The sequence below is a fragment of the Xenopus laevis genome, chromosome 6L (genome assembly GCF_017654675.1).
Source record: "Xenopus laevis strain J_2021 chromosome 6L, Xenopus_laevis_v10.1, whole genome shotgun sequence".
Classification (NCBI taxonomy): Eukaryota; Metazoa; Chordata; class Amphibia; order Anura; family Pipidae; genus Xenopus; species Xenopus laevis.
Window position 1 is genome coordinate 124,121,221 of NC_054381.1, and position 12,468 is coordinate 124,133,688.

The following is a 12,468-nucleotide window of genomic DNA, read 5'->3' on the forward strand; positions in this document are numbered from 1 at the left end:
TGAGGGCTCTGGGAATTCATTAGCAGCAGCTGGAGAGCCAGATGTTCCCAGTTCCCGATCTCCGAGTGTCCAACCAATTATATAAATATTTGTCCAACACTGCAGTTATGTATATACTTAGCCTTAATGCTTTTATTATTTGCTAGGCTTTAATAAACGGCTCTTGGGGGCCGTGCAAATGACTTTGATTATATAATAAGTCGGTAGAAGGTTGATTATCTCTTCTGTCAGAGACCAAGAATAGGCAGTATCTGCGCACCGATGGCTCTCTCTTTCATATCCGACTAAATCCAAAGATTACAAACAAAATTTATAGCCTGGCTCTGCGACGGGACTTGCATGGTTGAATGCGGATATCAGGATGAATGAGGATTATCTCCACATTGTTCCCCAAAGCTGTTTTATTTCTGTCTGGCTCTCACTAATGCCATAGTGTTGCACTGACGTCTAGCTTTTTGCTTCATGCCTCGGATATCCGTACACGCATCCATATCAAATGGACTCTTAAATTCCTTTTGCTGCAGTTTCTTATATCTTCTTTATTTGTGTGTGTCGTTTATGTAGAACTAAGTTCCTACTGAGTATGTACGGTATACAGTATGTGAATAAGATATACAGCACATGGAGAAGCACCATGGGGCAAATACATTACACTACACAAGCCTGGGAAAGCTTCATTAAATAAAATAGAGTTGTTTTGCTCTATACATGTGCCCACTGTATAGTTTAGGTGCCATATGTTAGGAAATGAAGGGGGGTACCCCCAAAAAAATGTACAATCTTTTTCAGCCTATCACCCTTAAAAAAGGAAAAGACGCCAGCGTTTTTTGGGACTTAGAAAAAATGTCAACTTTTTTTGAAGCAATCCCTATCTAATCTGTTGCACTTCGCCTGGTCTGAGAAGGCGAAGGCAAGTCTGGCGCAAGAGGTAACGTTCAGTAAAATGCGCAAGGTAGTGAATTAGCGTAGTTACGTCCCTTCGCCATAGCACAACTTTGCCTGGCGTAAGGGTGCGAAGTAGCAAGAGTCATCCATTCATTTCTATGGGATTTTTAAAAAGTCATTTATCAATGGGTGAAAGTGAAAGTTCATCCTTTGATAAATACTCTTTTAAAAATCCTATTGAAATGACTGGAGAGTGGCGGACTTTCACTCAAGCAGACTGTGGCGATCTCTAACTTTACTCTTTGATAAATATACCCCAAAGCTTCATAAACTTAATTGGCTTTTGGTAGAGAGCCCAGAACATTCAGCAGGTGCACTTCAATACTTTTGTAACAATTTAAGATAAGCAAAGAAGCAATTGTAACAATTTAAGATCAGCAGGTCTCTTGAGGAAACTGGAATTTGCAGTTTAAAGGGCAATTCAACTTTATTAGCAAAACTGTAATAACACATAAAAACCACAGAAATGTGTTCAAACATTTCATAACCTGCCAAATTTTGTAAAATTAACATGGTAGTTAGGGGGTGTGGCCACAAAATGGGTGTGGTGAAAATATTTTTTTTGTCCCTCTTTCTATTTCCAAAATGTTGGGAGGTATGCATCTGGAAAAAGGATGCATTCATTTGACAATGTCTATTGCCCACTCTTGGTGCTGGATCCACAGTGGTATGGTATGGGCAGTCATCTCATGGAATGCATTAAGCCTGGTGATTTCTCTCCATGTATAATATCCAATGAATACAAGGCCATTTTACAGAACTAGGTGTACCTTATGGGGCAAAACCCCCTCCTCCCCCTGGCCTACCTGTCCCCCCGGGCAAATGCCCCTAACTTGTTACTCACCCCTCTGCTCGAGAGAAGATGACGCCTGTGAACTCAGTGGACAGGACCTGCGCAGAGGGGTGAGTAACAAGTTAGGGGCATTTGCCCAGGTTGACATGTAGGCCGGGGGGGGGGGCAACACAGGGGAGGGGTTTTCTTCTCCTTTAAAGTGGGCCTGTCACCCAGACACAACAATCTGTATAATAAGAGTCCCTTTCAAATTAAACGTGAAGTCCAATTTCTATTTTCAATTAAAACATTCATAGCTGCTGTAAGCTCATTTAAAAATCTCAGCTGTCAATCAAATATTGTCTGGCCTGGGCATAGAGGCGGGGCAGACAAGTACTTCCACTTTCCATTCAGCACTTCCTAGATGTCACTGCTTGCCCCATTTAATTGTGTAACCAGGGCATAGGGGTGGACATCAGGTCCTCCATTCTGGTGCACAAACAAGATTCTGAGATGATGCAAGGCTTGTCTTAATAACAGTGTCCACAAAATGGCTCCTGCCTGCTTGCTATAATGATGAAATCCCAGACTGAAGGAAACAAGATTCAAATAATTTATATTGTGTAATTAAAGTTCATTTTGCTTGACTAATGTGATAAAATAGGATTCTGAATAATTTTTTGGGTGATGGGTCCCCTTTAAAACATTATGGTAAATTCTGGAGTGTATGGTAGCAAAGAAATAGAGGCTTCCCTTACACACCTTTTGGGGTAGTGATGGCACTTAGGGTTAAAAATTTTTGGTGTATGGTCGTTTGAAAATTCTTCTGAAACTGTAGTAGGATGAGTGATATGTAAATGGTTTTATGTATTTATGATTGTCAGGAGTTAGGGGGCGTGTGCCTACACACTTCAAAAACTCAGCTTTAACTGCTTTCTGGTTTCAGGACTGTGTGTGGGCTGTAGCAACATAAGTAACTGTAGAATAGCATACAGTAATGGTGTTCTATTTCATTAAGTTTTTAATCATTTTCTTGTGTTGTGTATTATCTTGCAGGTCAAGGGAGTATGTTACCAAGTTGATTGCTGCAGTATGAACACTTTAAAGAATCGCCTGTTAGACCTGCAGATACTTCAAATTAAATAATACTCTGGGAAGAGCTCAGAAAACAAACTCCTTGCTGACTACAAGAAATAATGAGGTAAAGCTGCGGCCATTAATTATCTGTGGTCTTTATCAGACAAATACTCGTGATTGGCCAATTTCCGACTCTAGTGTATAATGTGTGTTTCTCCTTGTGTGCTGTGACAGTGCGCTTAAAGAATAAAGATTTCAAATAAGAAGGATGATAGGAAAGTGTTTATCACCTGCTCAACATCGAAAGAATAAATATTTAATTCTATCTTCTGGTGTTGGCTCATTTTCCCATTGGGGAAGTAGTCTAGTCTGCCAGGTGCTTTCTGTGCTAATAATATGTATTAAACACAGAGGAGAGCAGCAGGTTCAGTCCCTCTTCTGGTTCTGTGACACACTGAGAAAATGCATGAGGACTTTCTGTACCTGAAATATAATTCAAAGCAGCTTTCTGATAAACCATTATTAAAAGTTTGAGATAATTTGATATGTAATTGCTACTCCTTTTCATAATGTTTTTTTTTTTTAATTATTATTTCGTTAGCTTTCTGGTTTTCCCTTTGCATTATTTTCTTCTTCTGTATACTTTAAGCCAATAATAAATATTCATCATCGCCTGTATAAGTGCAATCTGCTAATCGGGGCGCATGCAGACAGGTTCAGTTACCTTGGAATAGCTGTTAGTTTAAATCACACAGACCTGAATGGCTATGGAGATGGACTATGAAACTCATGGCTGTCATTTGATATTGGCCTTGGTATAATAATAACTAACTTTAGCAAATAAGCTCAGTTTAGCATTAGAGAGAGCATTGTTCTGGATGCTACGGTGATGGCACCTCTGGGTTGTCAGACTTCTGAAACTGCTCCTGCTACTTGAAACCAATTACTGTAGATAGGTTGTTCTTATACCATTGCATTAGAGTGTTTTCTGAGCAAAACCATCTGTTGAAGCCAGTGGGAGCCTCTGAGGGCAGTTTGTTTGGGGTACGTTTTTGCCTGCTGCATTACACTAATGCACCAGGAGCTTAAAGGAGAACTATTAACTAATGAAGGAGGGCAGAAATGTTGTATATTATGTTTTGAGCTTCTGTACCAGCCCAAGGCAACCACAGCCATTTAGCAGTAAAGATCTGTGGCTCCAAAGATGCCCCAGTAGCTCTCCATCTTCTTTTCTGCTGATTCACTGCACATGTTCTGTACTGCTGTCACTTACTGAGCTTAGGGACCCACTCACAATATACAGTACACATAGAATAGAAATGTCACAATATAAGACTGAGAATTTAATACTCAGCCTTGTAGCATCAGCTTATATTACAGGACAACCTCACGTTCTGCTTGATAATTTGTGACAACCCCTAAGCTTAGCTTCTTAACAGCTGCTCAGAGCCCACTGAGTATATGAGCATCGCAGACACTTTCCAAGATGGTGACCCCCTGTGACAAGTTTGAATTCCTGGATCATTGCTGCTATTGAGAAGCTGAAACTTTAGGCTGGTGCAATAAGTTCAGTATATAAAATATGAAATTTTTAACCATATTTATTTTTAGGGTTTGGTTCTCCTTTAAAAAAAAAAAATTGTTGTGAGGTCGGTGGTTTTCTTCCTTCTCAGTGACGGTTTCTCCCTCTTCAGCAGGGATCTTCATTCTCCTCTTCTTTGGCAGCTTTGGCTCCCATCGTCGGCTTTGGCTGCTATTACAGCGACTCAAGGGGCCCCAGGGTAGACCCCCCTTAAAATGTGAAAACCTCTAGGTCCAGGATGACTGTCCCCCCTGATGATGGCCCTGATTACAGATATAGCTTTAAATTTTATTTACATCTCAACAACGTCTTCAGTAAATAGTGAAGTAATTTTCGCTGTGTATCACCTAGCAAAGTGATGGTAAACGAATTCATTTTTATTAAAAAAGTATTTATTTGTTACTGCTATTCTTGCTTGAATATATCTAATGCATGAACATGATGTTACGAAACTAACGTGTGCATTTTATTACTTGCTCACTACCGTGTAACTATTGTGTGATGATCTTTCAATAAAAACAAGTTTGAAAAAAAAAAAAAAAAGTATTTATTAAATACTTGGTGGTTATCATGCTATAGTACCAAGCTCTTGTATTCTTTTCATTCGATTTTTTATCTCCTGTTTAAAGGCCCCCATACACGGGCCAATCAAAGCTGCCGACAAACCGAATCGGCAGCTTATTGGCCCAAGTGTGGGGCCATCCTACTGTGTAAGCACACACATATGTACCTGTGATATTATGAGTGATCCCAGCAGGCCAGTTGTATATGGTTTCTTGGCTGGCCTGTAGGTGCTATAGGTGGCAATTACTTGGGTGAGTTTATAAAGAGCCAGTAATGAAATTTGGGCTACTACAAGATTTACCTTTAGGAAACTGAAACAGTTGTTTTCTTTATGTGTGCATTGTGGAAGCTCTCCTCTATGTGTGAGATGCCAATATTGTGGGTGTAGAGTCAACTAATTCCACTGGACAATTTGTCTATTTTATACTATTATTCTTTCAGTACTCTTTAAAAAGTAATTGTGAGTACACGCTTTAGGTAATACTCAATGACTGAGGCATACGATATAGTCAATTATAATACATTATAGAATTAGCCTATTTCCCTGTATTACCAGTAATAGTTTTTCAAGTTTCCCCAGGCAAAGATGCAGTGAGGTATGAAAAAATATATTAAGTTGCCGTATGTAATATTTTGTTGTTTTTTTACTTTGGCAAAATTAAATTAAATTAGTACTTTTTGAATTTACTTTGCTCTCGCATTGTACCTTTCTGCACAGAAACAGAATGCTGTCAACTAATCTATAATTTAGTGAAAAGAGCTGGATTTTGATACTGTACTGACATTTAGAACATTGGCTCATTTACTGTTACTGTTAAACACTAGAAAGAGCCAGTGTAGCTCCAGTGTCCAGTGTTTTCTGATATTTGTAAATTTATTTAAAAGAGTATATGCCTTTGCAGAGTTGAGTCTTTTTTAAAGTTCTACTGGACTATATTGAGAATTTTCCCTTTTCTGCATACTTGTTTTAGATATTAGAAGCTGCCATATTGAATAGCAGCTGTCATATAATCAGCTAGGCCATTCAGATTAAATTTTAATACCTCAGTTATACAATTATTCTTTTTAACTTTATGGGAACTTAACCAGATAAAAGTCAGGAGACAAAATGTCATGTGTGATAATACAGAAGCCAGAGAATGTCCCATTATCTTGTAAGAGTCCCGTACGTTGTTTTCTTTGTTGCAGTTTCAATGCCTCACCTGTGCCAAAGCTTTTCAGCTATAGCTGTACTGCAGCCACCCAAGGGATGTTTTTGCCCCTCAAACTCTATCACAGATATTTTTTTGTATGTCATTGTAATAGCATCTTCTTTACAAAAATGTTTATTTAATAGTACAGGTATGGTACCTGTTATCCAGAATGCTCGGGACCTGGGGTTTTTCGGATAATTAATATTTCTGTAATTTGGATCTTCGTACTTTAAGGGCAGAGACAAATGGTCAGATTTGGGGAGATTAGTTGCCCGGCGACAAATCTCCTCTTCTTCGGGCGACTAATCTCCCCCAACTGCCTTCCCTTGCCTTTCTGCCAGCTAGAATGAAAATCGCCGGAGGTTTTGGCACTCTGAGCGATTCGTTTACGAAGTTGCCCAAAGTTGCTTCACGAGGAACGAAGCGAGTGCCATCCCGCCGACGATTTTCATTCTAGCCGGCGGGAAGGCAGTTCAGGGAGATTAGTCCCGGGCAACTGATCTCCCCGAATCTGCCCTAAGTCTACTAGAAAATCATTTAAACATTAAATAAACCCAATAGGCTGGTTTTGCTTCCAATAAGCATTCTTTATAACTTTATTATCTTTATTTATCTTTATTACCTGGCACAGAACCTCGGATTGTGTGAGATCAGTATTTTATCAAATAAAAATGCAACCAATGCAACCCAGCAGCTTGTGTGTATGAGAAGCAGCATTCTCTCATTTTTCAGATGTTGAACATATTTTCAGTTGTTTATTGCCCCTTGCAGAGCTTGGTTTGCTTATAATGAGTCCTACGTTTTCATTAGGTGATTAGAAATATGCTAAGCTCAGCCCTGAAATCAAAATCACTAATTAAAGGCACTCCCTATAGCACAGAGTTTCAGTTATGCTTCGAAAAGTTTTGATGATAATGTTGCTTTAAATGCATCCTTTTTGTTTTTTTTTGTTTTTTTGCATGGGTATATTATTGATTTATTTGTGTAAAAAAAAATGTATTTATTGCTTTAAACTGCTCGGATTCAGTGCTTTTGACTGCTGTACAAAATACTTGAAATCAAAACCAGATGTGTGATAGGTCATGGGAAAATAACTGCAGTGTTTCAAATTCGCACATGGATTGGATAGGGATTATTTATAATGTGGAAGAACAGAGTAACAAGCAAAACAAGCGTTCTCTATAGAATTGTACAGTCACACTCAAAAGCCCAGTAAGTTATCAAGGTGACAGGCATGTACTTGTATGGGATCTGTAAATGCAAACATTGTACCTGATCCAAACTCAGACATAATTAATCCTTATTGGAGGCAAAACCAGCCTATTGGGTTTATTTAAAGTTTACATGATTTTCTAGTAGACGTAAGGCATGAAGATCTAAATTACGGAAAGATCCATTATCTGGAAAACCCCAGGTCCCGAGTATTATGGAAAACAGGTCCCATACCTGTACATGTTTAATCTAACTCAGTGATCCCCAACCAGAAGCTGATGAGCAACATGTCGCTCACCAACCCCTTGGATGTTGTTCCCAATGGCCTCAAAGCAGGTGCTTATTTTTGAATTCCAGGCTTGGAAGCAAGTTTTAATTGCATAAAAATCAGTTGTACTGCCAAACAGAGTGTCTTGTAGGTTGCCAGTCCACATATGGGTTACCATTAGCTAATCACAGCCCTTATTTGGCACCCTCACAAACTTTTTTTCATATGATTGTTAAAAAAGGTTGGGGACCCCTGATCTAACTCATGAACAAAACTCCTATATAACTACTAAAACCAATGGCCAGATTTCACTTCACTTCCCAGCACCGAAACTAGGCAAGGGAGACAGGTGACCCTAAAAGAGAAGGGGACAGGGACAAAGGCAGGTGTAAATATAAAGAGCAAAACACAAAGCTTGGGGATGAAAAAAAAAGAAAGACAATTGAGAATGGAATAGGTGTAAAGAACAGGGACCACCATACTGGGGCTAGCATAACCATGGCAGTGACTGACAGAATGAGGAATGCAAAGACTGCTGAACAGAAGAATAATCAAGAACCAGTAGAAGTGGAGGAAGCAATAACATGAAAAGATAAATTGAATTTTGCTACAATAAGGATTCGTAATATCTTAGTTGGGATCAAGCACAGGTATGTGCCCTTTTATCCAGAATGCTCTGGACCTGGGGTTTTCCAGATAATTAATCCTTATGTAATTTGGATCATTATACCTTAAGACTACTAGAAAACCATTTAAACATAAAATTATCCCAATAGGCTGGCTTTGCTTGCAATAAAGATTAATTATATCTTAGGTTGTATGCTCAGGACCTGGGGTTTTCTGGATAATGGATGTTTCAGTATATAAACACTAAAGAAACCCAATAGGCTGGTTTTGCTTCCCATAAGGATTTATATCTTAGTTGGGATCAAGTACAAGGTATGGGCTTTCAGATAATGGATCTTATACCTGTATAGCCTTTGCAAATTAAAATATTTGCTTCTGTGTTGGAAGAAACTTCTTCAAACAGTTTATTGAGGAAAAACTAGTCACAGTGTGTCACGCGGTGTTCGGTGTGTGTTTACAGGCTTTCCTTTTCTCTTTGGTTTCAGTGTTGAACATGAAAAGAAAAATAGATACATTCATGTTTTTTTTGCAGGAAATCCCGATCCTCATAAGTTTGCTTCACCTTGTGCAACACTGTGTACCTCCTGGAGTTTGGTGTTTGTACTGAGTCTGTTTTTGAGATTACTCCTACATACGGTTATTGCATGAGCAATCGTGACTGTTTCTGACATCTCCAGAGAGAAGATGGATGCTTTAAGCACACATATTAGGACTTAATAAGAAATTGTTATGAATCACTGGTACCTGTAACTGAATGCAGTGAATGTAGCTAATAGCTTGCTGGGGGCTCTGAGCAAACATGACATTTGAGAATGTAAAACTTCTCTGCAACTACTTTTTCCCAGGGACTTCACTCCTACCTCTTTCCAATCATGTGGGTGGGTTGGTTCTTAGTGCTGCCAATCACACATTTCTAGATGCTAGCTGTAAGGCTATAGAATCATATCCAGCGTCTGATCTAATAACCATGGCTTTGATCCATGGCTTTGCTCCATGGCCTTCCTTCTTCCAACATCTTCTAGTGAAAGCTAAAAGTGACCTAAATGGGGGGAGCACAAAACTTATTATGACTTGGAATCTAAAGGGGAGTTGAATCCTGACTCCCAGGGAGTTGCAGTATTGCAACTCCCTACATACTTCAACATATAATCATAGACTTAAACGTACTGTCCGGCAATACAGGAATGACAATGAGTCACTCTATTATCTAGGAGATAAGGTGAAAGGAGACTGACTTCATTAGAAAGCAATTTTTGCATACATAAGTATTGGTAGATAAGTAGGCGGCTTACTGTATATATAAGAATGGTTGTCTATACTTGCTACCACTTGAGGAGTATGGGATTGCTAGGGACGTTTACATAGTGGAATGGAATGTTATAATCCAGATCACATCAGCCATTTGCCTTGGACCATTTCGAAGCATGCAGTGATGTTCCCTGACTTTTGGGTTATAACATTTATTTATTTAAAGGTACCCAGGATAATAATCTTGCACTTCACCTATAGAAACTGTTGCTCAATTACTAACACTGGGGATATTTTCACCTGGGTAAGTGAAATAATGAAAGAAAAAATGTAATTGGTTACTGCCCAGGTAAATGTTTCCACTGTTGGTAAAACAGCCCAACTGTACACATTTCCCTGTAGTGCAGCCATGGCCCCATAGCTATTTCTTCAATAACACGTCACTCCTTTGCAACCATAGACATTGGCATTCTAGTATCTAGATCAGTGATCCTCAACCAGGGGCTCACAAGCATCATGTTGCTCAACAGCACCTTGGATGTTGCTCCCAGTGGCCTTAGGGCAGACACACGGTCAGATTCGGGGAGATTAGTCGCCCAGTGACAAATCTCCTCTTCTTCGGTGCGACTAATCTCCCTGAACTGCCTTCCCCTTGGCTAGAATGTAAATCGCCGACAGGATGGCACTCGGATCGCTTTGTTTTCCGAAGTCGCCCAAAGTTTCCTCGTGAGGCAACTTTGGGCGACTTCGGAAAACAAAGCGCTCTGAGTACCATTCCACCGGCGATATAGATTCTAGCCAGGGGAAGGCAGTTAAGGGAGATTAGTCGCCCCAAAGAAGAGGAGATTTGGCACCGGGCGACTAATCTCTCTAATCTGACCGTGTGTCTCTGTCCTTAAAGGATAAGTAAACCTTTAAAAGAAATGAATGTAAAATTGATGAGAGTGCTATTCTAAGCACTTTTGTCCTTTACATTTATTATTCATTTTCTTTTTATTCCAAGGGATACATGTGCTGTTAATATAAATGAATGCCACCTGCTGGTCAGTTTCTGACCAGTCTGACCACCAAGTAGTCAAGGAAGTTGTCAGGAGAAAGAAAGAGGCTGCTCTGGTGTCCTTCTGCTTAGGAAAGATTTGAGAAAGGTTTCTAATATTTTTCCTAACCAGATGAACATCAGAGCAGCCTCTTTCTTTTTCCTGACAACTCCCTTGACTACTTGTTGGTCAGACTGGTCAGAAACTGAACAGCAGGTGGCGCTGTTGTAACAAAATTCATTTATATTAACAGTACATATATCCTTTAATATCTTGAAATAAAAAGAAAATAAAAAATGAATGTAAATTACAAAAGTGCTTAGAATAGAACCCTCATCAATTTTACATTCACTTATTTTAAAGGTTTACTTATGCTTTAAAGCAGGTGCTTACTTTTGAATTCCTGGTTTGTTGGCAAGTTTTGGTTGGAGTAAGTGTATTGCCAATAAGAGCCTCCTGTAGGCTGCTTGTACCCCCAGGAACTTTTTGCATGCTTGTATTGCTCCCCAACTCTTTTTTTACGTTTGAATATAGCTCATGGGTAATAAAGGATGGGGACCTCTGATCTAGACGGGCAGCCCTGCAGAAAATGATTTTCAGAATTTAAAATAGTAAAGACATCATATGCTATGCAAACTAACTGCATAATTTGCTCTCTCTTCGTGAATGTGAGGGAATGTAGAAAGAAGCATTCAGCTGTCTGGCAGGCCCAGTTGCTTCTCTTCAGTAACATTAATCAGGCCAGCTACTGCCTGCTTCAATTTACATCTGGATAAAATGACAAAATGCAGCATAAAAGGCAGAAATGTGTTAATCTCCTAGTAATGGGCAAAGTGTAATTTACAGGTAAAGAAGGGGTTTATACACAATGAAGCTTTAAACCAGCTCTAGCATGGGGATTTTCATATGACTACTCCAGTATGTATCGTAAAAAAACACATTTTTGTTTTAGGTTCAGTTTTTGGGGTTTCCATTACATCTGATCAGACTTGGCCAGTGTATTGCTAACTGGCAAATTGGGATTTTGTTTGGTTGTACTCTCTGAAGTAACTGCAATTATTAGTGTGCAGATGAGAGCAGTGGGAGCCAATCTCCCAGATTAGAGTCCTGCATCTGGAACCAAATAACCCTCATATACAACACTGTGCTTGAGAATTAGTTATTACTTTTTGTAGAGGGGCGCAACCCTAGTTCTGACAGTCAAACACTGTGGAGTGCTGCTTAATGTGACTTAATATGATCATAATTATCTTGGCTATTAATGGGGGTAAGTTGAAGGTCTAGGGTTCTTTATGTTTACCTTTTGCTTCTGTGTCAAGTACAGGTATGGGATACATTATCCAGAAGCAGGGCAGCCATCAGGGGGGGACGGGGGGGAGAGATGTAGGGGGCCCTGAGGGTAAGGGGGGCCCGGCCACGCCACACTTACTTGATTAGCCGGGCCCCCCATCTTTCTGAGATCTGCTGACTTTGGGAAGGCATGGACGTTTAAGGGGCCCTGGCAACCAATTTTCTCATAATGTGGGGGGGGGGCCTGGCCACCAATTTTCTTTTCTCATGTGGGGTCCTAGCCACCAATATTTTTTAATGGGGGGTGGGCTGGCCACAAATGTTTTTTTATGGAGGGCCCTGACCACCAATATCTTTTTATTAACATGTGGGAACCCTAGCCACCAATAATCTTTTTTGTTTTTTTTTTACTGTGAGGAGGGGGGCGGACCTGTGGGGTGGTGAGGGCGGACCTGTAGGTGGGGCTTGCAGTGGGCCCAGGAAATTTTGTCATATGGGGCCCTGCGATTTCTGATGGCAGTCCTGTCCAGAAGGCTCTGAATTATGAAAAGGCTGTCGTTTAATTTAATGTTTACCTGGTTTTCTAGTAGACTTAATGCATGAAGATCCAAATTACTGAAAGGTCCTTTATCCCAAGCATTCTGGATAACAGG

At 39.9% G+C, this 12,468-nt stretch overlaps 1 protein-coding gene across 3 annotated transcripts in view; it reads left to right on the top strand.

The window, feature by feature from the left end:
* The window catches only part of fam110b.L (family with sequence similarity 110 member B L homeolog), a 116,164-nt gene that overhangs the window by 37,166 nt on the left and 66,530 nt on the right, over positions 1-12,468 (top strand). For all 3 annotated transcript variants that reach the window (XM_041566430.1, XM_018268014.2, XM_018268017.2), the window contains exon 2: positions 2,774-2,918. The gene's annotated coding sequence lies outside the window, so the exon portion shown is untranslated. The remainder of the gene's footprint in view (positions 1-2,773; positions 2,919-12,468) is intronic.